The 24,738-nt window shown below is 39.7% G+C and overlaps 1 protein-coding gene across 6 annotated transcripts in view; it reads left to right on the top strand.

The window, feature by feature from the left end:
• KIF13A (kinesin family member 13A) overlaps nucleotides 1-24,738 on the top strand; it is a 390,994-nt gene that overhangs the window by 67,988 nt on the left and 298,268 nt on the right. The gene's annotated exons all lie outside the window — the stretch shown is intronic.

The raw sequence follows: 24,738 nt of genomic DNA, 5'->3' as shown, positions 1-24,738 counted from the left end.
TCAAAGCGGGGATTCTCGGAGTCAGTGATTGATACCTTAATACAGGCTAGGAAACCTGTTACCAGGAAAATTTACCATAAAATATGGTGTAAATACTTATATTGGTGCGAATCCAAGAGTTACTCATGGAGTAAGGTTAGGATTCCTAGGATATTGTCTTTTCTACAAGAAGGTTTAGAAAAGGGTTTATCTGCTAGTTCGTTAAAGGGACAGATCTCAGCTCTGTCTATCCTTTTACACAAACGTCTGGCAGACGTCCCAGACGTTCAGGCTTTTTGTCAGGCTTTGGCTAGGATTAAGCCTGTGTTTAAGACTGTTGCTCCGCCGTGGAGTTTAAATTTAGTTCTTAACGTTCTGCAAGGTGTTTTCCGTTTGAACCCCTTCATTCCATTGATATCAAGCTGTTATCTTGGAAAGTTCTGTTTTTAATGGCTATTTCCTCGGCTCGAAGAGTCTCTGAGTTATCGGCCTTACATTGTGATTCTCCTTATCTGATTTTTCATTCAGATAAGGTAGTTCTGCGTACTAAACCTGGGTTCTTACCTAAGGTAGTCACTAACAAGAATATCAATCAAGAGATTGTTGTTCCATCATTGTGCCCTAACCCTTCTTCAAAGAAGGAACGACTTCTGCACAATCTGGACGTAGTCCGTGCCCTGAAATTTTATTTGCAGGCAACTAAAGATTTTCGTCAAACTTCTTCCCTGTTTGTCGTTTATTCTGGACAGAGGAGAGGTCAAAAAGCTTCGGCTACCTCTCTCTCTTTTTGGCTTCGTAGCATAATACGTTTAGCCTATGAGACTGCTGGACAGCAGCCTCCTGAAAGGATTACGGCTCATTCTACTAGAGCTGTGGCTTCCACTTGGGCCTTTAAGAATGAGGCTTCTGTTGAACAGATTTGCAAGGCTGCAACTTGGTCGTCACTTCACACTTTTTCAAAATTTTACAAATTTGACACTTTTGCTTCTTCGGAGGCTGTTTTTGGGAGAAAGGTTCTACAGGCAGTGGTTCCTTCCGTGTAAAGATCCTGCCTGTCCCTCCCGTCATCCGTGTACTTTTAGCTTTGGTATTGGTATCCCATAAGTAATGGATGACCCGTGGACTGACTACACTTAACAGGAGAAAATATAATTTATGCTTACCTGATAAATTCATTTCTCCTGTAGTGTAGTCAGTCCATGGCCCGCCCTGTGTTTACGGCAGGTCTAAATCTTAAATTAAACTCCAGTCACCACTGCACCCTATAGTTTTCTCCTTTCTCGTTTGGTTCCGGTCGAATGACTGGGAGTGACGTAGAGGGGAGGAGCTATATGGCAGCTCTGCTTGGGTGATCCTCTTGCACTTCCTGTTAGGGAGGAGATATAATCCCATAAGTAATGGATGACCCGTGGACTGACTACACTACAGGAGAAATGAATTTATCAGGTAAGCATAAATTATATTTTTAGGTTTTCGGTGTCCAAATCCCTTAGGTTGGATCTGGACGGCCCAGTGTTTCCGGTTCCAGAACGTCCTCTGGTTCCTTCTGTCGGATTTTTTTTCTCTCTTACCGGAGATTTGGAAAATTCTACTGGGCCGGCTGTATTAGCCGGATGACAATCAGTATTAGCTTTTTACCGTCCGTCTACAGCTTTAAGCTTCATGCCTGCGGGCGGGTGAGCTGTTATGTTTGTGTTTCCTCTCCCTTTGGAGAGGATTGGGCATACCACAGTATCCACCTGGTGCCCCAGAGGTATTTCTTCCACTGTTTTGTGGGGTCTTCCATGTCTTGTGTGCAGGATATCAGCTGGATTTCTAGTGTCATGCCTTTTCTGTTTTCAGTATTGGGTCTCCTTTTTGGAAGTGTCCCTTCTCTTCGGGAAGGGAGCTGGGTCTGGGGTCTGGATCCCATCCTTTTCCTTCCTGAGGGTCTAGGGGGTTCGGGGAATTTTTTAAATCCCTTGTCCTTTCTTTCGGACATTGCCAGTCGCTTGGTGCTGGGTCAGTTTGCCTTGGAGGGGTTCTGTCTGCTCTGTTGAGCCTTGACCATGTATCATCAATAGGTTTTGTGGGCCTCCCTTGGGTGGGAGGCTTTGCTGTGTTTCCTTGCCTCAGCAGGTAGTTTTCCTCTGCTGGCTTTTGGGTTCTGTCTTTACTTGCCAGTTTTTTTTTTTTCTGGGAAGGATTTGCTCTGCACTCTTTGGAGTTTTTTTCTCTGTAAGAGTCCTGGTGCAGTTTTCTAGCCTTTGATTAGCTAGTGTTGGTGGCTTGCATAGCTTAGTCTGCTTGAGGGAAGCATAATAGGATGTTATGGTGCTATATTTTAGCGGCTCCCGGGGTGGTCTATCACTCCATCCTAAGTGTGGGTTTGCACTCTGTGTCAGGGAGCGGGTCTACCTTTGTCCCTCTAGATTGCCAGGGTGGGGACATTTTCATTGGTCCCTTGGATTCCATGCAGTCAGGGATCTGGGATTTTTCCTCCCTTTGCTCTGCCCGGTCGGTAGGGTGCGTTCTCTACTCGGCTTTCTCCCGCAGCATTGGTTTGCGCTCTTGGAGCTATACTTGGGGTTCATTTTTTTGCCCTAGTTGTTTGTTTGGTGGTCCTTTCAGACTCTTTTATATGATTTTAGGTGTGGGCTGGGTGTCTAGTGACCTGAGCGGTCGTTAGCAAGGGCCTTTCTGCTCTTAACTGATGGGCTATTACTTGGTCCTTTCCATTTTTGTTCCTTCTGCTTATGGTGAAGCAGTTTTTTTGTTGGGTGTTTGGGGTGCCCTCAATATGGGCCGCTTCTTGTTCCCGCCCATTTTCCATTCAGTGTCCTCTATAGCTTGGGTATTGTTTTCCCAAAAGTAATGAATGCAGCTGTGGACTCTCCCCATTTAAGAAGAAAAACGTAAATTATTCTTACATTTTTTCGTTTTTTATTCTTCTGACACCTTTTTCACCCTGATATTTCTCCTACTGTTCCTTGTTCCCTCCGCAGAATGACTGGGGGATGAGGGAAGTGGGGGAGGTATTCAAGCCTTTGGCTGGGGTGTCTTTGCCTTCTCCTGGTGGCCAGGTTCTGTATTTCACAAAAGTAATGACTGCAGCTGTGGACTCTCCCCGTCAGAAGTAAAGAAAATTATCAGGTAAGCATAATTTAAGTTTTTGTGTCTTAAATATTGCAGTGGTTTAATTATAGAATGATTGTGAGAAGAATTGAAATGACATACAGTATCCGTCAAAAGTGAGTACACCCCTCACATTTTTGTAAATATTTTATTATATCTTATACTGAAAAAATTACACTTTGCTACAATGTAAAGTAGTAAGTGTACAGCCTGTATAACAGTGTAAATTTGCTTTCCCTTTAAAATAACTCAACACACAGCCATTAATCTCTAAACCGTTGGCAACAAAAGTGAGTACACCCCTAAGTGGAAATGTCCAAATTGGGCCTAATTAGCCATTTTCTCTCCCCGGTGTCATGTGACTCGTTAGTGTTACAAGGTCTCAGGTGTAAATGGGGAGCTGGTGTGTTAAATTTGGTGTTATCGCTCTCACAGTCTTTCTTTTTTTTTTTTTTTCTTTTTTTTTATTGTTTTACAGGTTATTATACAAATACATATGGTTTTATAAGCAAGGCCAATCACATTCATCAACATAAGTATAATACATCTTACTATAACATAATCTTTCTGGCCCCTCACATCAAACCAACGTTTTACAAAATTTTCTGACGTCCCCCTTTGTTACATATATAACCTCAGAGGGTACAAACAATTAAACAAACAAAAAAAAAAAGAACAAGAAAAAAAACCAAAAAGAAATAGACCCTTGTATCAAAAACATAACAAGAGCCCAAATGAACACAATTGTGGATTTCGATCTGCGTGTGACAAACCACTCACTTTCTGAACAATTATTTGATTTCTGGTGTGCGGGGGGAGGGGGGCAGACCGCGAGCACCCCTACTGGGGTTCAATGCCACCTCCTATAGTAGTGTACTCCAAGCCCCTGGCAATTCCCCCCTAGCAATCATGGATCTAACTATTTTTGACTTAATTAGAGGTTTAACAATTTGGAGTTGAACACCCACTGGTTCAGATTCTATTATGTTTAGCCATTTATGGAAAAACCTTTTTAAATCTTTATTTAGATCTGGATGGATGTCATATTGTTCCAGGACCATCTGATTCTTCATCCCTTTTACCAACTGAACAATGCTTGGTGCTTTTGGGGTTTTCCAGTTGCCCAAGATCAATGATCTGCCTAATAAAATTGTCGTATTGATTAGACTGGGGTTTTCGTGCCATTCTGTACCCTGGTACAGAAAGAGCACCATTTTATTATTTATTTGGGTTTTTTGGTCTAGCCATTTATTTAGCCAAAATTGCACTTTATGCCAGAACTGCCGTTTTTTTGGGCAGATAAATAAACAGTGTTCTAAGTCGGCTTCTTTCGCACCGCATTTATAGCAGGCCGTATCTAAATTCTTATACCATCTTGCCATCTTACTAGGTGTAACATATAGTTGGTTGATTACTTTAAAATGTGATTCTCTCCAGGTGGTGACCTTAGTTGTCTTTAAGACAGTATTGAGACTGTCTGTTAGCTCCTCCCTTGACACTATAACCTGTGTTTTCCTCCATTTATCTCTCAATAACTGTAGATGCATTTCTGTTTGATATTTCATTTGGAGATTATAGATCATCCTGATCGCATATTTCTTTTGCGCAAATGTTGTGATAATTTTATCTAGTTCTCCTAGTGACCAGTCGTTCCCATATTTAGCCTGTAGTTCATTGTGGAAGTGCCTGACCTGCAAATATGCATAGAAATCTGCATTTTTTAGCTGGAAATCGTCTTTTAATTCGTCAAATGTTTTAACTATGTGTTTTGTGGTCTCTTCAATTTGTATCAGGTTAGCAATGCCCTTCCTGCGCCATCTATGGAAAACTCCGCTTTCGGTGCATCCTGCTAGGAATTTCGGGTTCCCTAAAATCGTTAGATACTTTGACTTGCAGATGTTTACTCCTATTCCTTTGCCCAATTTATGCCAGGCTATTATAATGTTGTTAAATGTTAACCGCTGTCTAATTTTTTTTGGGAGATTTTTAGGTTCGCAGTGCAGGAGGGCTTTCAGTGCATAGGGAGCACATATCTCTGTTTCTAGCGGGCCATAGGAAACATAATTACCCTCGATAATCCAATCTATCGCATATTTTGATAAAGCGGCTAAATTATAAGCTTGGAGATTTGGTAGTGCCAGTCCCCCAGCCTTAAGGGGGAGAGTTATTGTCTCTGTAGCACATCTTACTTTCCCTCCTGCCCATATAAACCTATTACACATCCTATTGTAATTATTACAGTCTTTCTGAGTTAATATAACAGGTAGATTCTGCAGGAAATACAGAATTCGGGGGAAAATTATTGTTTTTATTAGCATAACTCTAGCCGAAATACTAATAGGCAAATTACACCATCGTTTACAGTCTGCTATACATTTGTCCAGACATGGTGTAATATTTTTGCCGTACCATTGCTTCAGGTTCCTAGTAATAGTTAAGCCTAAATATTTAATCTGTTCCACTACCTTGAATGGGCAGTCTTTACACTTCTGGCTTGATCCATATAGCCACATAATCTCCGATTTATCGACGTTAACTTTATAACCTGAGAATGCACTGAATTGCTTTATTATATCCAAAAGTTTTTTAATGCTATCGGAAGTGTTTGAAAGGAACAGGAGTAAATCATCTGCAAAAAGTGAGAGCACGACCTTCTGCTGGTGAATTTTAATACCTTCTAGCTCTTTTCTGAGCCTAGAAGCTAATGGCTCTATTGATAAATTAAATAGCATGGGGGACAGGGGACAACCTTGTCTTGTACCCTTTTTGAGCACAATATCTGGAGTAATTTCGCCGTTAATAATTAAGTTAGATGTTGGCTCTCTATATATAAGTTTTATAAAAGACTCGATATTCCCCTGTACTCCAAACTTCCCTAGTACTGTGAAAAGGTGATCCCAGGTTATAGCATCAAATGCTTTTTCCGCATCTATTGCTAACACCGCTAGGTCTGGGCGATCTTTTTTGGGGTTTAGCTTCGCATCTTGATAACATTGATCTAGTGTGACAAGAACTTTGCGGATATTTCTAGCTGGATTACGCCCTGTCATAAAACCTACCTGGTCTATGTGGATTATTTTATGTAGTATTTTTTTAAGTCTGTTTGCTATGATAGTGGTTAGTATCTTATAGTCACTGTTTAACAGTGATATCGGTCTGTAGGATCCTGGGTCTTCTGGGGCTCTGCCTTTTTTTAAGATTAATGTGATGGAGGAGGCCGCAAAATATTTAGAGTGCATTTCATTTTTAAGAAAATAACTATTAAAAAGGTTAGTAAGCGTAGGTGTAATTTCGCTATTTAGCATTTTGTAAAATTCAGCCGGGAGCATATCGGGTCCCGGTGCTTTGTTACTTTTCAATGGCCTAATAGTCTGGATTACCTCTTCTTCTGTTATTGGTAAGTTTAACCCCTCTCTATCGACCTCTTCCAGTTTCCTAGTTTCTAGTTGTTCCCAGAACTCTGCTTTCTGCTGAGGATCCACTACAGTCTTTGTATATAACTCTTCAAAATACTTAAACATTAACTGCTTCACTTCCTTTGTCGTATTTGCCCTCTCTGTCCCTACTTTGATCATTGATATATAATTTCTTTGTTTCTGCATTTTACTTAATCTAGCTATATATTTAGCGGATCTTCCGTAGATACCTCTGTATTTAGCTCTATCTTTTTCCTCTTGTTGCATAACCGTTTGTTTTATAAATATATCTTTTTCTTGTTTACTATTTTGATACTTCAACCACGTCTGCGAATTACCATTACTTATATAGGCTCTGTATGCATTCTTAAGTTGGTTATTGAGTTGGCATTCTCGCTCCCTATTTTTCTTTTTCCATTTACACAGGTATGCTTTTATACTCCCTCTGATATATGCTTTGGCTGTTTCCCAATATATCTCCCATTTGCCACTATAGCTACTGTTGAAGAATTTATATTCCTTCCATTTTCCCAAAATATAATTCTTGAAATGTATATTGTGCGCTAGATATTTCGGGAAGCTAATTCTACCAGTACCGCCCCCTGTTGGTATTACATTCTGGATTTCTAGGGTTATAATCGCATGATCTGAGATGCATATATCCTTGATATCCGCTTTCATATTCAGCCCCATCATATTTTCAGAACTTAAAAAAAAGTCAATTCTTGAGAGGGTCTTAAATGTTTTTGATACACATGTAAACTCCCGTGAATCGGGATTTTGCTCTCTCCAGATATCCAGCACCCTCAGCCCTTTCATAAATTTTTTCACGAGGCTCCCTTCTTTTTTGATGTTCCTGGTTGAGCTACATTTGAGTCTGTCTACTAAAGGTACCGGTGTCAAATTAAAGTCCCCCCCTATAATGATGTTCTTCCCTATGTATTTAATTAATTTCTTGCTCAACCCCCCCCAAAACTCCTCATCAATCTTATTTGGACCATATACATTACATAGAACTACATTTAGATTATTAACTTGGGTGTCTATAATTATATATCTTGCCTGTGTGTCTATCTCTTGGGCTAGTATTTTATATTCACAATTCTTGTTAAATAGAATCGCTACGCCTTTTCTCCTGCCACAATATGGTGTAGCTACTACATGCCCCACCCACTTGCTTTTTAATTTCTCTGCCTCGGAAGGGTTTAGGTGCGTCTCTTGTATCATCGCCACACTCGGCTTAAGTTGACCTAGTTGTTTTAAAATTAACTTCCTTTTTATGGGTGATGAGATGCCGCCTACATTCCAAGATATAAAGTTATTTTCTCCCTGCATCTGCAGTTAGGGAACCTACACCACCTGTCTCCTTTAACTCGTCGCCCCCCTCCCCCAGCACACCAGGCCCTCCCTTCGATAAAATCCACAAAACATCATCAAAAAATAAAATCCAACTTATATTCAATTCTTTGAAATAAAAACCAACAACACAAAATAAACTTTGCTTAGTCAACATCTTGCCCTAGTGTAGCTATCACTAGTTGGAAACCGGTCCCTATCGCAGGCCCTGTTTTAGACAGAAATCTTTCGCTTCAGTGGCTGTCAGAAGGGTCCTCACTGCACCATTGATTTCCACGAGTATTTTAGCTGGATAAATCATTCGCGCTGGCCATTTAGCTTCAATCAGCTTGGTGCAATAAGGAGCCATCTCACGTCTTTTACTGCTTGTCTCTACTGAGAAATCTTGGAAGAGATAGATACGGTTATTAGATATCGTGAATTCCTGGTGTTTACGGTATTGTCTTAGTAGAGAAACCTTATCCTGAAAGTTTAGCACTTTAATCATAATAGGCCTCCCTTTAATATGCTCTTGCTCTGCTCTCTTGATACCTATTCTGTGAGCTCTCTCTATTTTAATTGGAAGTTCTTCCACAGGTATGCCTAAGTGTTGTGGTAAAGTTTGGGATGCGAATGTAATTAGATCTTTAAATTCGGTTGACTCTGGTAGCCCCACTATCTTAATGTTGTTCCTTCGGGCTCTATCTTCTAGATCTTCTAATTTATTCTGCATGGCCATCAATTGTTTATTCTGAACAGATAGTGTTTGCTCTGCATTGTATACCTGATCTTCAACATTAGAGATCCTGAGTTCTGCTTCGTTTAATCTATTCGCATATTGTCTGATTTCAGTGGATAGTACCGCTATTTCTTGCTTTATATTATTGAATTGAGGTAGTATTAAGTCTGAGATTTGCTGCATAAGTGAGTGCGAGTCTGTCATATTCAAATGTGACTCATCTAGATTGATTTCTGCAACCTGCTCACTACTTTTACTTAATGTTTTTTTATCTTTGGTTTTAGGAGGCATGGCTGGTGATCTAGTTTTGATAAATTTTTCCATATATAATAAAAAATAAACGTGTATTGCTAGTATCTGTGAGAGGGTATCCGCTCTGGATACTATTCCTCACTCCTGACGTGAGTGTGTCTGTGTGCAGCTTCAGCACACCTTATACTGTATTCTTTGTGAGGAAAGAAAAAAAAAGAGAATAAGTGATTCTAATCTATTATCCTAGTGCAAAGTGAAATATTCAAGAAGGTAAACTTCATATAAGAAAAAATAGTGCAAAAAGTTTTTTTTTTTTTTTTTTTTTTTTTAAAGTTTTACAAAAACACGTGCGTGTGTAATTTCTTAATCAAAGGAAAATGACCTTTAATAGAACTTTCTCTTGCCTCTGCTAACCAGATACTGAGATTGCAGGCCTTTACTCACTTGTACCCTTATCTGATTTATAGTCTCAGCACTTGATATAATCTACCTCCCTTTAACCCACTGTAGAAATCTTAACTTAACTTAGCTTAATCTCAGGAGCTCTCAGGAGCTCTAACTTATTTAACAGTTCTCAGAAAAAAAAAAAAAAAAAAAAAAAAAATACAGAGGGTATACACAGTATTTGGCATTTATCGCCTCTCTATTTAGGCAGTATCCATGGGACTTTATAGAACATTAATAAGACTTCTTCTAGTAGCGTTTTCTTTTACTTGATTAACCAGTTTTTAAATATAGCCTTCAAACATTTATACCTGCATCTGTCCTGCGGACACTTCAGATTTATATCACAATTATATACTTCAATATTTCTGTAAAAACAAACTCAGAACCCCCTATAACAAAAGGAAAAAACAACGCTCAGATAGATAAGATTTCACAGAGGGAGGGAAGAGCTGCACACCCTGGTATAAACACAACCCAATAGATTATGTCCCACAAAGTCCCTCTTTTCCTTCTTTCATACTGGTCACTGGAAGTTCAACATGGCACCTCATGGCAAAGAACTCTCTGAGGATCTGAAAAAAAGTATTGTTGCTCTACATAAAGATGTCCTAGGCTATAAGAAGATTGCCAAGACACTGTTATACAGGCTGTACACTCACTACTTTACAATGTAGCAAAGTGTAATTTCTTCAGTGTTGTCAAATGAAAAGATATAATAAAATATTTACAAAAACGTGAGGGGTGTACTCTTTTTTTGTGGGATACTGTATATGAAGTCTGTTGAAGTAACTGTAAACAGAGAATTTTATATAAAATATTTAATTATCTGTAATGAAATAACTTTGCAATATACTTAATTTTTTTATTTTGTACATATCAGCCAAGTTTAGACTTAGCTGATATGTTATTTTATAGCAACTTTCAATTACAAGGTGTTTACTGCCCCTATTAGTTTAAACTAAAATACGCATTGATGCAATTCACTTTTGACTAGACTTTTTTAAATTAACTTGTATTAGCAAAAATGCTATCACTGTTTTAGTAATCGGTTTTAATTTGCATGTTAAAACAAACAAACAAAAAAAACAAATTTTTGTTCTGAACAAAATTATTGTTCACTAGTTTTTGATGTTGTTCTTATCAGCCAATGAGCAATTAATCCTTGGGGATAGTAAACCACATATTTAGTTTATGTCCAATCTCTACAAACAAGTCCTGGTTGTCTGTTCAAGGGCTTACTGGTATTTATAGCTCACACGTAACAAGGCTATCAGATCTCAAGTGTAGGGCAACAGACTATGCCAGCTTTGAACTTTTGCTTATTTTATTACATGGTAAGACAAGACATTGCAAAATTTTGGAGCCTGAGCGTCTTAACATATTTACTCTGAATCCTAAATATTTTTCAGTTAAAAAAACTACTTGAGATTTCTTTATATAGTATATAGAATATATAAATTGTATTAACGGCACAAAATAACTTGGGTTAGGCTACAAGTGGCATACTAAATTTATTGCGCACGCGATATAGCAATATCGCACCCACGTTAATTTGTGAGTATATTATAAGTCCAAAGTAAACACTCAGACGCAATTGAATTTAATGCACATAGAGAATTAGTGTACTCCTGCAGGGTTTATGTGTGCAGAACCTGACAAGAGTACACTAATTCTTCATGTGCACTAACCCAACATGAGTTATATTAAAGTGATGGTAAATTCTAGCATTACAAAAATGCTAGGATTTTACCAGAACTAAATATAAAGAAGATGACCTTCATTCACGAATTTTAAAAAAACTGTGTAGAAGGTACCTTTATTTTGCCGTAGCTTTACTGGTTGCCTAAGTGACTCTGACCACCCATGGCAAAAAAGTATTTCTCCTGTTAAGTGTAGTCAGTCCACGGGTCATCCATTACTTATGGGATTATATCTCCTCCCTAACAGGAAGTGCAAGAGGATCACCCAAGCAGAGCTGCTATATAGCTCCTCCCCTCTACGTCATACCCAGTCATTCTCTTGCACCTAACTAATAGATAGGACGTGTGAGAGGACTGTGGTGTGTTAAACTTAGTTTTTATTTCTTCAATCAAAAGTTTGTTATTTTAAACGGCACCGGAGTGTGTTGTTTCTTCTCAGGCAGCATTAGAAGAAGAATCTAGCTGAGTTTGTCTATGATCTTAGCGGTCGTAACTAAGATCCACTTGCTGTTCTCGGCCATTCTGAGGAGTAAGGTAACTTCAGAACAGGGGATAGCAGGCAGGGCCCACCTGCAAGGAGGTATGTTGCAGTATATTATTTTCTAAGGAATGGAATTGACTGAGAAAATACTGCTGATACCGATGTAATGTAAGTGCAGCCTTAAATGCAGTAGTAGCGACTGGTATCAGGCTGATATGTATGTATGTATACTCTGAGGTATTTCTGGGGAATGGAATTTCACTAAGAAAATACTGTCTATATTAAAGTAATATTTGAGCCTGCACTGCAGTGAAAGCGACTAGCAGCAGGCTTATTAATAACATTTCATAATTTTCATTTTTAAAACGTTTACTGGCATGTTAATCGTTTTTTCTGAGGTACTTGGTGATAAAACTTTATGGGCATGATTTTTACCACATGGCTGTCGTTTGTTTCTGAATAAAAACAGTTTACTGAGCTTCCCCACTGTTGTAATTTGAGTGGGAGGGGCCTATTTTAGCGCTTTATTGCGCAGTAAAAATTTAGTCACAGTCTTCCTATTTCTTCCTCCATGATCCAGGACGTCTCTACAGAGCTCAGGGGTCTCCAAAACTAGTTTTGAGGGAGGTAATCACTCACAGCAGACCTGTGACAGTGTGTTTTGACTGTGATAAAAACGTTAATATTAAATTGTTATCCGTTTTTTGGGTATTAAGGGGTTAATCATCCATTTGCTGGTGGGTGCAATCCTTTGCTAACTTAATACATTTACTGTGAAAGATTGGTTGCTATAACTATTTTGGTTCATTGTTATTTCAACTGTGACAGTTTTTTGTGCTTCTTAAAGGCACAGTAGCGTTTTTTATATTGCTAGTAAATTTATTTAGAAAAGTATTTCCAAGCTTGCTAGTCTCATTGCTAGTTTGTTTAAACATGTCTGACACAGATGAATCTCTTTGTTCACTATGTTTAAAGGCCAATGTGGAGCCCAATAGAAATTTGTGTACTAATTGCATTGATGCTACTTTAAATAAAAGCCAATCTGTACATGTAAAGAAATCATCACCAGACAACGAGGGGGAAGTTATGCCGACTAACTCTCCTCACGTGTCAGTACCTTCGCCTCCCGCTCAGGAGGTGCGTGATATTGTGGCGCCAAGTACATCAGGGCGGCCCATACAAATCACTTTGCAAGACATGGCTAATGTTATGACAGAAGTACTATCTAAATTGCCAGAATTTAGGGGTAAACGCGATCACTCTGGGGTAAGAACAGAGTGCGCTGATACTAATAGAGCCATGTCTGATACTGCGTCACAATTTGCAGAACATGAGGACGGAGAGCTTCATTCTGTGGGTGACGGATCTGATCCAAGTAAACTGGATTCAGACATTTCAAATTTTAAATTTAAGCTTGAGAACCTCCGTGTATTACTAGGGGAGGTATTAGCGGCTCTGAATGATTGTAACATGGTTGCAATTCCAGAGAAAGTATGTAGGCTGGATAAATATTTTGCGGTACCGGCATGTACTGACGTTTTTCCTATACCTAAAAGGCTTACAGAAATTGTTAACAAGGAGTGGGATAGACCCGGTGTGCCTTTTTCACCCCCTCCTATATTTAGAAAAATGTTTCCAATAGACGCCACCACACGGGACTTATGGCAGACGGTCCCTAAGGTGGAGGGAGCAGTTTCTACTCTGGCTAAGCGCACCACTATCCCGGTGGAGGATAGCTGTGCTTTTTCAGATCCAATGGATAAAAAGTTAGAGGGTTACCTTAAGAAAATGTTTGTTCAGCAAGGTTTTATATTACAACCCCTTGCATGCATTGCGCCTGTCACGGCTGCGGCTGCATTCTGGTTTGAGTCTCTGGAAGAGACCCTTAGCACAGCTCCATTGGATGAGATTATAAACAAGCTTAAAGTCCTTAAGCTAGCTAATTCATTTATTTCTGATGCCGTAGTACACTTAACTAAACTTACGGCTAAGAACTCCGGATTCGCCATTCAAGCGCGTAGAGCGCTGTGGCTTAAATCCTGGTCAGCTGATGTGACTTCTAAATCTAAGTTGCTTAACATTCCTTTCAAAGGGCAGACATTATTCGGGCCCGGTTTGAAAGAAATTATCGCTGACATTACTGGAGGTAAGGGCCATGCCCTGCCTCAAGACAGGGCCAAACCAAGGGCTAAACAGTCTAATTTTCGTGCCTTTCGTAACTTCAAGGCAGGAGCAGCATCAACTTCCTCCGCTCCAAGACAGGAAGGAAGTGTTGCTCGCTACAGACAGGGCTGGAAACCTAACCAGTCCTGGAACAAGGGCAAGCAGGCCAAAAAACCTGCTGCTGCCCCTAAGACAGCATGAAGTGAGGGCCCCCGATCCGGAAATGGATCTAGTGGGGGGCAGACTTTCTCTCTTCGCCCAGGCTTGGGCAAGAGATGTCCAGGATCCCTGGGCGTTGGAGATCATATCTCAGGGATATCTTCTGGACTTCAAAGCTTCTCCTTCACATGGGAGATTTCATCTTTCAAGGTTATCAGCAAACCAGATAAAGAAAGAGGCGTTTCTACGCTGTGTACAAGACCTCTTACTAATGGGAGTGATCCACCCAGTTCCGCGGTCGGAACACGGACAAGGGTTTTATTCAAATCTGTTTGTGGTTCCCAAAAAAGAGGGAACCTTCAGACCAATCTTGGACTTAAAGATCCTAAACAAATTCCTAAGAGTTCCATCGTTCAAAATGGAAACTATTCGGACCATCTTACCTATGATCCAAGAGGGTCAGTACATGACCACAGTGGATTTAAAGGATGCCTACCTTCACATACCGATTCACAAGGATCATTACCGGTATCTAAGGTTTGCCTTCCTAAACAGGCATTACCAGTTTGTAGCTCTTCCCTTCGGGTTAGCTACGGCTCCAAGAATCTTTACAAAGGTTCTGGGCTCTCTTCTGGCGGTACTAAGACCGCGAGGCATAGCGGTAGCTCCGTACCTAGACGACATTCTGATACAAGCCTCAAGTTTCCAAACTGCCAAGTCTCATACAGAGTTAGTTCTGGCATTCCTAAGGTCGCATGGGTGGAAGGTGAACGTAGAAAAGAGTTCTCTATTGCCACTCACAAGAGTTCCCTTCTTAGGGACTCTTATAGATTCTGTAGAAATGACAATTTACCTGACGGAGGACAGGTTATCAAAACTTCTAAATGCTTGCCGTGTCCTTCATTCCATTTAACACCCGTCAGTGGCTCAGTGAATGGAGGTAATCGGCTTAATGGTAGCGGCAATGGGCATAGTACCTTTTGCACGTCTGCATCTCAGACCGCTGCAATTGTGCATGCTAAGTCAGTGGAATGGGGATTACTCAGATTTGTCCCCTCTGCTAAATCTGGATCAAGAGACCAGAGATTCTCTTCTATGGTGGCTTTCTCGGCCACATCTGTCCAAGGGGATGCCCTTCCGCAGGCCAGATTGGACGATTGTAACAACAGACGCCAGCCTTCTAGGTTGGGGCGCAGTCTGGAATTCCCTGAAGGCTCAGGGATCATGGACTCAGGAGGAGAGACTCCTTCCAATAAACATTCTGGAATTAAGAGCAGTTTTCTATGCTCTTCTGGCTTGGCCTCAGTTAGCAACTCTGAGGTTCATCAGGTTTCAGTCGGACAACATCACGACTGTGGCTTACATCAACCATCAGGGAGGGACAAGGAGTTCCCTAGCGATGATGGAAGTCTCAAAGATAATTCGCTGGGCAGAGTCTCACTCTTGCCACCTGTCAGCGATCCACATCCCAGGCGTGGAGAACTGGGAGGCGGGTTTTCTAAGTCGCCAGACTTTTCATCCGGGGGAGTGGGAACTTCATCCGGAGGTGTTTGCCCAACTGCTTCATCATTGGGGCAAACCAGATCTGGATCTCATGGCGTCTCGCCAGAACGCCAAGCTTCCTTGTTACGGATCCAGGTCCAGGGACCCGGGAGCGGTACTGATAGATGCTCTGACAGCACCTTGGGTCTTCAACATGGCTTATGTGTTTCCACCCTTCCCGATGCTTCCTCGATTGATTGCCAGGATCAAACAGGAGAGAGCATCGATGATTCTAATATCGCCTGCGTGGCCACGCAGGACCTGGTATGCAGATCTAGTGGACATGTCGTCCTGTCCACCATGGTCTCTGCCTCTGAGACAGGACCTTCTGATTCAGGGTCCTTTCAAACATCCAAATCTAATTTCTCTGAGGCTGACTGCATGGAGATTGAACGCTTGATTCTATCAAAGCTGGGATTCTCGGAGTCAGTGATTGATACCTTAATACAGGCTAGGAAACCTGTTACCAGGAAAATTTACCATAAAATATGGCGTAAATACTTATATTGGTGCGAATCCAAGAGTTACTCATGGAGTAAGGTTAGGATTCCTAGGATATTGTCTTTTCTACAAGAAGGTTTAGAAAAGGGTTTAGCTGCTAGTTCGTTAAAGGGACAGATCTCAGCTCTGTCTATCCTTTTATACAAACGTCTGTCAGAAGTCCCAGACGTTCAGGCTTTTTGTCAGGCTTTGGCTAGGATTAAGTCTGTGTTTAAGACTGTTGCTCCGCCGTGGAGCTTAAACTTAGTTCTTAACGTTCTGCAAGGTGTTCCGTTTGAACCCCTTCATTCCATTGATATCAAGCTGTTATCTTGGAAAGTTCTGTTTTTAATGGCTATTTCCTCGGCTCGAAGAGTCTCTGAGTTATCGGCCTTACATTGTGATTCTCCTTATCTGATTTTTCATTCAGACAAGGTAGTTCTGCGTACTAAACCTGGGTTCTTACCTAAGGTAGTCACTAACAAGAATATCAATCAAGAGATTGTTGTTCCATCATTGTGCCCTAACCCTTCTTCAAAGAAGGAACGACTTCTGCACAATCTGGACGTCGTCCGTGCCCTGAAATTTTATTTGCAGGCAACTAAAGATTTTCGTCAAACTTCTTCCCTGTTTGTCGTTTATTCTGGACAGAGGAGAGGTCAAAAAGCTTCGGCTACCTCTCTCTCTTTCTGGCTTCGTAGCATAATACGTTTAGCCTATGAGACTGCTGGACAGCAGCCTCCTGAAAGGATTACAGCTCATTCTACTAGAGCTGTGGCTTCCACTTGGGCCTTTAAGAATGAGGCCTCTGTTGAACAGATTTGCAAGGCTGCAACTTGGTCTTCACTTCACACTTTTTCAAAATTTTACAAATTTGACACTTTTGCTTCTTCGGAGGCTGTTTTTGGGAGAAAGGTTCTACAGGCAGTGGTTCCTTCCGTGTAAAGATCCTGCCTGTCCCTCCCGTCATCCGTGTACTTTTAGCTTTGGTATTGGTATCCCATAAGTAATGGATGACCCGTGGACTGACTACACTTAACAGGAGAAAATATAATTTATGCTTACCTGATAAATTCATTTCTCCTGTAGTGTAGTCAGTCCACGGCCCCGCCCTGTTTTTTACGGCAGGTCTAAATTTTAAATTAAACTCCAGTCACCACTGCACCCTATAGTTTCTCCTTTCTCGTTTGGTTTCGGTCGAATGACTGGGTATGACGTAGAGGGGAGGAGCTATATAGCAGCTCTGCTTGGGTGATCCTCTTGCACTTCCTGTTAGGGAGGAGATATAATCCCATAAGTAATGGATGACCCGTGGACTGACTACACTACAGGAGAAATGAATTTATCAGGTAAGCATAAATTATATTTTTTTTTCAACAAGTTGACTTTTCCACCTCTTAGCCAATAGCCATGCTAGGCATAGTCAGTGATGTCATACAATCATTTTCAGTGTTGTTTTTCAGTCATAGTCAGTGATGTCATACAGTCATTTTCAGTGTTGTTTTTCAGTCATAGTCAGTGATGTCATACAGTCATTGTTGGTATTATTCGGCAGTCATTGTCAGTTTGTCCTGCAGTCATACTCTCCCTCAGTAAAGTATTACTTGCCCTAGGTCAAAAAAGGATGCAGTTGTGGTAACAGAACTTAAACTGTATGAAATGAATTGCACACATATGGGTTTGTTATTGTTTGAAGAAACTGGGCCATCATTATCAATACTAATTTAGCGTCTGAGTTTTAGTCTCACTTTGCCCGCATATATTTGGATTCCAGAGGGATGAAATGAAAAGCCTGATTCTTATAGAACATTTTGCCAGCAGCTAAGAAACAGGGGGCTCACTAAGAATGTCTATACATCCTGTTTAATTGAAGAGACAGTAAAGCCAAAATTAAACTTTGAAAATGCAATTAAAATGCTATTAAATACAGTAGAATTGCATAACGAACAAATACATAAGAAAAATGCAAATGAAAAAGCACTTAAATAAGCAGTATTTTTTTATTTTGTTTTTTTAAATGCTTCAAAATGTACTTACATCTGATGACCCCTGTATCACATGACAGACATTACATATATAATGTGAAGTCTTGCACATGCTCAGTAGCATCTGGTGCCTCAGAAAGTGTGAATATGAGAAGACTGTGCTCAATTTGACAATGGAAGTGAATTGGAAAGTCTCTTAAAACTGCTTGCTCTAACAAAAGTAACATTTTTACTTTAGTGTCCCTTTAAGCAAAAACACAATCCAATTTACTTTTATTATAAAGTTTGCTTCATTTTGTCTTTTCATGAGGAGTAAACTTAGGTATGCTTAGGAGTTAAGTGATTTAGCACTCTGTGTCAGCAGTGCTTGCAAAAAAAATTTGTAGCAAGGTGATACCTTGCTGCAAACAGTGGTGCCATAGAGTGCTAAAGGCATGTCAACACTCCAAAGCCTTTAACCTTTTAATGCCGTTATGCCGTCGTATTCCGTCACAACAGCACTGGGCTTTAAAGCCGTTATGACGGAATACAACGTCATCGCAAACGGCTGTCCTGAAGCCTACTAGGCTTGCAGGATTTGATCGCGGTCTGGAGGGCGTTCCTAGCATTTTAGGGACGCCCCCCAGACCCTATCCTATAATTGAAATCTTGCGATCTTTTGCACAATCGCATGATTTCAATTTGTCTACATCGGAACGCTGTTCCGATGTAGACTTTTTAACCCGGTCATGAAAGGGTTAAAAAGTATGTGTTTTGCTATATAATACTCCTTAATCTCTGCCTCTCCCAAACAAATCTCTTCCTAAGGAAATGTGAATAAGATAAATAGTTAAAGAAAATAGGCAGAACGCTAAAAAGCGGAGTAGATATATCCCCACAAATATCAAAACAATGACTGTTAAAAGGTACTTTGTATCAAGGTAAATATGCAATTCCTATGTGGCTACTTATTATCCAATATGCACAAATTATGTGTGGAAAATCATTCATATGAAATTAATAAGGGCAAATATATAACTAAAAAACAGTATTTAATTGAAATGTTAAAACTCTTTAAAACATATAAAATGTATAGACATTAATTTGTCACATTCTTAATTGTTTATTGGGAGACATCCCATGACTAAATTTTATCTTTGGATTTCTTCAGATACCTGGCATAACAAGAATGTGACAAATGAATGTCTATACATTTTCTATAATTTATTTTCTTTAACAACAGTATATAACACTCAAAAGCCTACCTAGGTTTACTCCTCAACAAAGAATACCAAGAGAACAAATCCAATGTTGATAATTGTGGTAAATTGGTACATTTTATTTTTATTCTACTTGCTCTATTGGAATCGTGAAAATTTAAATTTGGCTTCACTTTCCCTTTAATTGTTAGGATAGCCTTATACATAGCCCAGGTAGCCTTGAATTCCCTACGGTATTTGTCCCTACCACCTCTATTTCAAGTCTGTTCTATGAATCAACCAAAGCAGAATTTCCTGTCAGTAGATCAGCTAATTCAGAAAGACATACTTCTAATGGATCGGAAAACTGCAGAAATGGAAGTAAAAAAACAAACAAAACAAAAAAGTGAGTCAAAAAAGAAATTTTACTCTTGTATGTGTGCGACATACGAAGGTTATGGCACACATAACTAGATATAATTACAGTGATAGTAAAGTCTAAGCAAACTACAGGCTGTATTAGAGTAAATATATGTATATACTCTACTGTAGTAAAGATGCACTCTCACTAATTAATAGTTTTCAAACTGTCAGGGTGCTCTCAAGATCATCATAATAATGTTAAACAGTAATAAGCACTCACTGGTCTTCAGTCCGCTGTGCAATAATATTTTTAATAATGTGATGTTTCGGCAGACAGTCTATACGCTCTATAAGTTACTACACTACAGAAATGTTTATTTAGAATAAACGTAATTGTAAACAACTTTCCAATTTACTTCTATTATCTAAGTTGTTTAGTTCTTTTGGTATTCTCTGTTGAAAAGCATACCTAGTTAGGCTCAGGAGGTACTGATTGGTGGCTGCACATATATAACTCATTTTATTGGCACACCCATGTGAATTTCTCTTTCTTTAACATCTGCATCATGAAAAAAAAAAATGGGTTTCATGTCCCTTTAACATACAATATTAAAATGTTAACTTTTGACAAACAGATGCCAAGGTAACTTTATTTTGCAATTTGAATGTAAAACAATTGACAACCCATAATCTCTAGTTACCATTTCTCTTGTAAGGTGTATCCAGTCCACGGGTTCATCCTTTACTTGTGGGATATTCTCCTTCCTAACAGGAAGTGGCAAAGAGAGCACACAGCAGAGCTGTCCATATAGCTCCCCCTCTAGCTCCACCCCCCAGTCATTCTCTTTGCCAGCTCTAAGCAAATCTAATTTCTCTGCGTCTGACTGCTTGGAGATTGAACGCCTAATTCTATCTAAGCGTGGTTTCTCTGAGTCGGTTATCGATACCCTGATTCAGGCTAGAAAGCCTGTCACCAGGAAAATCTACCATAAGATTTGGCGAAAATATCTTTGTTGGTGCGAATCCAAGGGTTACTCATGGAGTAAGATTAGGATTCCCAGGATTTTGTCTTTTCTCCAAGATGGATTGGAGAAAGGATTGTCAGCTAGTTCCTTAAAGGGACAGATATCTGCTTTGTCTATTCTTTTACACAAACGTCTGGTGGAGGTACCAGACGTTCAAGCGTTTACTCAGGCATTAGTCAGAATCAAGCCTGTTTATAGACCTGTGGCTCCGCCATGGAGTCTGAATTTAGTCCTTTCAGTTCTGCAAGGGGTTCCGTTTGAACCTTTACATTCCATAGATATTAAGCTTTTATCTTGGAAAGTTTTGTTTTTGGTAGCTATCTCTTCTGCTCGAAGAGTTTCAGAGTTATCTGCTTTACAGTGTGACTCGCCTTACTTGGTGTTCCATGCAGATAAGGTAGTTTTGCGTACCAAACCCGGTTTTCTTCCTAAGGTTGTGTCTAATAAGAATATTAACCAGGAAATTGTTGTTCCTTCTCTGTGTCCTAATCCTTCTTCGAAGAAGGAACGTTTGTTACACAATCTTGATGTGGTTCGTGCTTTAAAGTTCTATTTACAAGCAACTAAGGATTTCAGACAAACAACTTCATTGTTTGTTATCTATTCTGGTAAGAGGAGAGGTCAGAAGGCGACTGCTACCTCTCTTTCCTTTTGGCTGAAAAGCATAATCCGTCTGGCCTATGAGACTGCTGGCCTGCAGCCTCCTGAAACAATTACTGCTCATTCTACCAGAGCAGTGGCTTCCACATGGGCTTTAAAAATGAGGCTTCTGTTGAACAGATTTGTAAGGCAGCGACTTGGTCTTCGCTGCATACTTTTTCCAAATTTTACAAATTCGATACTTTTGCTTCTTCGGAGGCTATTTTTAGGAGAAAGGTTTTACAAGCAGTGGTGCCTTCCGTTTAAGGTACCTGTCTTGTTCCCTCCCTTCATCCGTGTCCTAAAGCTTTGGTATTGGTATCCCACAAGTAAAGGATGAACCCGTGGACTGGATACACCTTACAAGAGAAAACAGAATTTATGCTTACCTGATAAATTACTTTCTCTTGTGGTGTATCCAGTCCACGGCCCGCCCTGGCTATTAGTCAGGTAGATTTTTAGTTTAAACTACAGTCACCACTGCACCCTATGGCTTCTCCTTTTTCTTCCTAACCTTCGGTCGAATGACTGGGGGGTGGAGCTAGAGGGGGAGCTATATGGACAGCTCTGCTGTGTGCTCTCTTTGCCACTCCCTGTTAGGAAGGAGAATATCCCACAAGTAAAGGATGAACCCGTGGACTGGATACACCACAAGAGAAAGTAATTTATCAGGTAAGCATAAATTCTGTTTTTGTCTGGAACAGTAAATTATTGGACTTTATTGGACACACAAAAATTAAACTGCCCTTGTTGCTATATATTAAAATTTTCATCCTTATTCCTACTGTAAAATGAGTATAAAGTAAATTAAGATTAGAAAACAGAGTCGTGACAACTATAGGCACAAGATGATTTGTTTGTTTAAAAATCATCTGGTATGTATATAACATGCCATGATAATATTCCTTCTAGTGTATTCTGTAATGATATAAATAGCTCAGTTTGCTTTAGAACAGACAGTGGGCTCGCAATAATATTTAGTGAAAATGCTTTGTCATCTTATCAGTAAGCAACTCTTATTGACTCTAAAACCAACCGCTGCTAAACAGACTGCTTTAACAGTTTGAGTTTGCAAGTTATTATTAGATGGAATGCTGTCTCTTCCACAGGGCTAAGCTTGAGCTTCGTGGAACTTCATGGGAACAAGACATTTTTCCGCCTGTATTCATGCTTTGTTCCAAGCTTGCAAAAGGATTCTTCATGCCAATCTCTCATTCATGCCATTAAGGAAACAATTGCTTTTTACTGATAATGACTGTTTCATACAGACATATGACTTTGTTTGTTTTGAAGGTGGGTCTCTATGGAAATGACAACGACATGCTTTCTGCTAGACTCGACACACAAAGACGTTTTTGTTAAGCCGCTGCTCATCGTATCAGCCAACAATGATTTTAACTTTACAGGTCTATTGATTTGTTAATGTTGTTGCTTCTTTACAGATTTTATATAAAGGTATAGTTCTCATTAAATGGACATTAAACTCAACATGTTTAATTATGCATAATAAAATAAATTGCTGTACATTATTGTTATTTATTTTGCCTGCTTTTTACTCAAAAATGTGGTTATTCACAACCTAGATAGAGACTGGAGGATCCAGAACACAGACCCTACAGCATTCTATACAGTTCCCTAATTCGTAACAAGAAAGGGAATAAGAAGGACTTGCCCTGCACCTGAGCGGTCGCATATTACAGCAGCTCCGGACTTGTACAGAAAATATATACATCTTTGACCGCTCAAAACAGCCTAATTTGCACCAAAGAGGAGGGCGATACCCTATAGAGGAGAAATAGATAATTTTGACCTAGACAGCAGCTTAGGTGAAGGAGACTGCCATCCACTACCTCCGAAAACCATGCAGACTTTGCTAGAGAGCAGCCATTTTATTACACACGTCGCTCACGCACTAAACAACACTGATTCTGTGGGCAGATACTCTGTTAATGTTAAGCCAGTGACAGTCACTGATGACAAACCGTCCTATACTCTACCCCATGGGCCAAAGCTCTGCATTAACAACCGCCTACTACAGCTCTGAGGTTATCTCTCTATCTCTCAAGAATTATAATATGGGGTATGCGGCCGGACCCCAGAAGCAAGACGTATACCATATACACGAGTAGACTGAGGTACTTATTGGAACAGATATCGCCATACTTTCTCCCTTCAGAAGGTGCAGTGCTGATGGAGTCGTTGCGGCACTGATACCTACTATACACATGCCGAAGAGGCAAGAAGGACGATCCGGAATGGCACTATCCGGAGACAACATCTTGATGCGCTTGGGTAAGCTACCACCAGCCAAAGGTATATGAGACTTACTCTTCAGGGAGTATAAGTTAGAATGCCCCAAGGAGCTCCTTTGGATAGGTCACTTATATACTTGATAAGCTGGCGATCGGGAGTCGGCTAGAAGTGAGGATCCTTACAGTCCTGCACCGCTTACTCATTGATGGCGGAATTAAACCACATAGATATTTACACTATGAAGGACTTATCACCCCTATACACTTCAAATTAGCTAAGTTTGGGTAATGTGCTGATAATCGGTTCTGTTTTCAATGTCCCAGTTCTAGAGGTCCCTATAATCTGATATACTTTAGCTAAAGCATTACTAGTTAATGAGGTAGATGTTTGTCATTGGTGTCGAGAGCCTATCACTACAAGAGTATATGTGATATACTTTACATGATAACTTGCCAGTCTGATCACACAGAGTATGTACCTACGACCATTTACAAACCCCATAACCACTACATAATGTGATGGCAAATAATATATTACGAGTTACTGATTTTACAGCAATGTGTAAAGTTATATTGCTACAGTCTCACATGCTAGTATGTCTCCTAGACTATGTTCTAAAGTGGTACAAAGGCATCCACACTGTATTTTTCACCTATCGTACTAGCCTGGCCATAACGTGTGTTATTTGTATGTTCACTACCCAGCACAGTTTGTTCATTGGGTTATCTTATAATGTTTGTGTTTTTGTAATAGTTCTGATGTTGATTTGTATATTTTTATCTCGGCCCTCTCACCTCATTACTACTAGCTCTGCTCCTCCCGCTATAAATAATATTTGTCGATATTATTCTTTCACACAACCTAGTATACGTTGTAATATAAGTTGTCCTGATCCTAATGGAGATCCTATTAAGCTCTATGATATACATACTGTATGTCTACTAGAAAATAGGTACCCATGCTCATATATCTTACAGTATCCAATCTTCTCTATACTGCCAAGAATTCTAATTCCTCATCACGCCCCCCCACCCCATTAGAGTTTACTTAGTAAACAAGGAAAATGCATCCCACAACCTAAATCCCCGAAATATTTTTTTTTATGTTTTAATTCAAATCCAACACTGAATAGTCCCTTCTCCCCTATACACTACATTTCAATATTACTACTGCATACTTATTTATTGCTGTTCATTCCGCTACGTAATATGAATTATTACTCACAATTATTCATATTACCGAACACTAAAAGTCCAAGAGGGGCTGTTAATTATAACAGAAAACAGTTGACGCAAGTATATATATATATATATATATATATATATATATATATATATAATTATCCTACTTTATACAAGTTTAAAACATAAAATAAGGTTCACAGCTAGAGACCTAAAAGTGGTACCCTTGTGTTTTCAATTACTCAATATAATCTTATTCCTATATGCTAATATGAGGTTTATGAGTGGCCTCATAAGCCATTAAGTA

The sequence above is a fragment of the Bombina bombina genome, chromosome 5 (assembly GCF_027579735.1).
Source record: "Bombina bombina isolate aBomBom1 chromosome 5, aBomBom1.pri, whole genome shotgun sequence".
Lineage (NCBI taxonomy): Eukaryota > Metazoa > Chordata > Amphibia > Anura > Bombinatoridae > Bombina > Bombina bombina.
This window is presented reverse-complemented; position numbering and strand designations above follow the sequence as displayed.